Source organism: Schistocerca cancellata, chromosome 10, assembly GCF_023864275.1.
Source record: "Schistocerca cancellata isolate TAMUIC-IGC-003103 chromosome 10, iqSchCanc2.1, whole genome shotgun sequence".
In the NCBI taxonomy this organism is placed as follows: Eukaryota; Metazoa; Arthropoda; class Insecta; order Orthoptera; family Acrididae; genus Schistocerca; species Schistocerca cancellata.
Window position 1 is genome coordinate 27,084,444 of NC_064635.1, and position 4,131 is coordinate 27,088,574.

The window sequence follows — 4,131 nt, forward strand, 5'->3', positions numbered from 1 at the left end:
CAGACATCGACTAGTGCGTTCAGGTACCACTGAGTGTGTCTTTATTTTGCACAGACTGAGATTATCCCTAGTCGCGGCCGGCTGCTGTGGCCGAGCGCCTCTAGGCGCTTCAGTCCGGAACCGCACTGCTGCTACGGTCGTAGGTTCGAATCCTGCCTTGGGCATGGATGTGTGTGATATCCTTGAGTTAGTTAGGTTTAAGTAGTTCTAAGTCTAGGGGACTGATGACATCAGATGTAAAGTCCCATAGTGCTTACAAGGGAACCTCCCCATTGCACCCCCCTCAGATTTAGTTATAAGTTGGCACAGAGGATAGGCCTCGAAAAACAGAACACAGATCAGTCGAGAAAACAGGAAGAAGTTGTGTGGAACTATGAAAAAAATAAGCAAAATATACAAACGGAGTAGTCCATGCGCAAGATAGGCAAAATCAAGGATCACGTAAGCTCAGGAGCGCCGTGGTCCCGTGGTTAGCGTGAGCACCTGCGGAACGAGAGGTCCTTGGTTCAAGTCTTCCTTCGAGTGAAAAGTTTACTTTATTTATTTTCGTAAAGTTATTATCTGTCCGTTCGTTCATTGACGTCTCTGTTCACTGTAATAAGTTTAGTGTCTGTGTTTTGCGGCCGCACCGCAAAACCGTGCGATTAGTAGACGAAAGGACGTGCCTCTCCAATGGGAACCGAAAACATTTTATCGCAAGGTCATAGGTCAACCGATTCCTCCACAGGAAAACACGTCTCATATATTCTATACGACACTGGTGACGACATGTGCGTCACATGACAGGAATATGTTGTCGACCCACCTAAGTTGTACACTTGCCGAATGGTAAAAAGATTCTTCTGCCTTGCCCGATTTAGGTTTTCTTGTGGATGTGATAATTGCTCCCAAAAAAGTGATGAAAACATAAGAGTTTGTCACAAAAACTGCAACAAATGAATGCAACAGTCTCACAGTCGCACAGTTTTCCCTGTGCTCTGTCAAAGCATAAGTTTTTAACGTTTTGAAATTTTTCCGTATGTAGACCGTCAAATCCTGCATATGTCCAAGCAAATCTTAACATGTTCTGGAATTTTGGAGAGCGAAGTTGATTATGTGTGAGTGCCTGAACTTTGATAATTGACACACGATCACGTAAACAATACTGCTCTGTGTACCTATGCAGCTTCGCAAAATAATTCTCTGAAAATAAAAAATTAAACTTTTCACTCGAAGAAAGACTTGAACCAAGGACCTCTCATTCCACAGCTGCTCATGCTAACCCCGGGACTATGGCGCTCTTGAGCTCACACCGTCCTTGATGTTCCCTATCTTGCACATGGGCTACTCAGTTTGTATAAATGCTTATTTTTTTCGTTGTTCTGCACAACTTCTTCCTGTTTTCTCGAGTGATCTGTGTTCAATTTTTCAAGGCCTATCCACTGTGCCAACTTATAACTAAATCTGAGGGGGGTACGATGGGGAGGTTCCTTTGTTAGAACCATTTGAACCATCTCTAGTCACTATATATGTTTATTTTGTCTGTTTATTACTTGCGGTTCTTAGGTCAAACCTGCTGTACGATTCAGAGCAATATTTTAAGAAATGTTTACATCTACATCATACTCCGCAAGTTACCTAATGGTGTGTGGCGGAGGGTACTTTGGGTACCACTCTCCTCGTGGTCAATACGCGAGATGTATGCGGCGCGAAATAGTATGTTGTTCGACTCCTCCTGAAAAGTGCTCTCCCGAAATTTCAATAGTAAATCTGTGCGTGGTGCACAAAGCCTCTCTTGTAACGTCTGCCAGTGGAGTTTGTTTAGCGTCTCCGTTACGCTCTCTCGCCAGCTAAACGATCTCGTGACGAAACGCGCCGCTCTTCGTTGGATCTTCTCTGTCTCCTCTAGCAGTCCTAACTGATAGGGATCCCAGATAGACGGACAGTACTCCAGAATCGGGCGAAAAGCACCTTACAAGCCACTTCTTTCGTGGATGAGTTACATTTCTTTAAGGGGCTCCGGAACGCCCTATACTTGCAATGTTAAAATAACACTTATAAATTACATCTTTCCTCACAAAGTATTTGAGGTAGGAAGTTGAACTTTTTACAGATTATTTATTGGAATATGGGCTACAACTTAACACAGGGATTCTACAAAATTTTAGTTCAGTTATTAAAGATGATTTTTTTTTCAATTGTAATGAAAATTCACAAATTTTTGCAATTTTTTATTTATATATTCAAAAATATACAGTTTTTTGGAAAAAGGCTGTGTTAAATTATGCAGAAGGTACTGTGTAACATTTACTGAAAGTTTGAAACAAATATGTTTGGAAGATCCTTAGAAAACATGTAATTAGTATCAGAAAATAAAAGTTTTGGGAATCTAGCGACAAAGATTGTATTAACTTTTTAGTGCATTCCAGGTCCATAGGATGGATTATCTTCATCCTTTGCAAACTCCTCTTCCAGCTTCCTCTTGTTCCTCCTCCTGTTTACTCTTGCTTGTATTTCTAGACTCTTTACAGCCCTGTCTGCAGCCCGAAGGCGTTCCTTGTCTAAAGCAAGCATCGCTCGTACCATGTTAGAACCTATCTTCATTTCCATATTTCTAAATACCTTGCACCTTACAATGTTGCCATCATTGAAAGTCGCAACAGCAACTTTACTTTTACTCATCATTATAGTTCAACAAAACAGAGATTCAAAAAACAGAATTAATTACGAATATTTTCGAGGTAACGACAGAGTAAATAAACATGAAACAATCGACAATCAAACCAGCGATATATATTGAACCATCACAGGTTAGCCACAACACATACTTTATCTCACATCACTAAAATGTACCTGATGAACACGGACGTTAATAATAACACCATTTGACAGCAGTTTAACAGCGCCACAGTGGGTCACGCCCATGTAGAACACATTTCAAAAAAAATTTAAAAATAGTTGTAGTCTTCGGAATTGAATAAATTATATATCTATTAAAAGGTAATAGTCTGCAGATTCAGAAAACGCAAAAAAGTAAAAATTGAACTTTTCATGATTTTGAGCCTTTCCGGAGCCCCTTAACATTCTTCCGATGAATCTGAGTCTGGAGTCCGCTTTTCTCACTATCTGTTGTATATGGTCACTCGACTTGAGGTCGCTCTGAACAGTTACGCTTAGATACTTCATGGCAGACGCTGTCTCCAGCTGTTTTTCGTCAACAGTGTAGCTGTACAGTAGTGGATTTCTTTTCCTATGTATGCGCAATATGTTACATTTATTTATGTTCGCAATAAAGGATGACAGCCAAAATCAGTTGCAGGATAAAATTTTTTTTTATTAAAATTCTTGACCAAGGTTTCGGTACATATAAATATACCTTCATCAGAAGTAAAACTTCTAAAATTACATCATGCAATGGAGGATAATAAAAACAATTATGCCAAAGGCATGTTTTAATTACTGACGACGCCTTTGGCATAATTGTTTTTATTATCCTCCATTGCATGATGTAATTTTAGAAGTTTTACTTCTGATGAAGGTATATTTATATGTACCGAAACCTTGGTCAAGAATTTTAATAAAAAAAAAAAATTATCCTGCAACTGATTTTGGCTGTCATCCTTTATTGTGAAGAATTTTAACAGTTGCTGCCGCAGCCATGTTTAAAATCATGATTTATTTATGTTTAGGATCAACTGCCAGAGCCTGAACAATTCATCAATTCTCTGCAGGTCGATCTGCAAATTCTTATTATCTTCTGGCGTTGCTGCTTTGGTGCAGACAACTACATCATCTGCAAATAACCTTAAAGAGCATTTCTACTAGATCATTTATATATTTTGTAAACAGCAACGGTCCTCTCACACTTTCCTGTGGTACTCCGGATATTACCTTTACATCTAGCGACTTAGTTCTGTTAAGAGCGACGTGTTGAGTTCTGTCTGCAAGCAAGTCTTTAATCCAATCACAGGTCTGCTTCGAAGCCCTGTAAGCTCGTATTTTTTTTCATTAAGCGGCAGTGCGGGACGGTGTCAAAAGCCTTACTGATATCAAGGAACGCGACATCCAACCCGAGCGCCGTTGTCCACTGCGCTGAGGACCTAGTGGAGGAACAGAGCGAGCTGAGTTTCGCAGGATCTCTGTTTGCAGAAT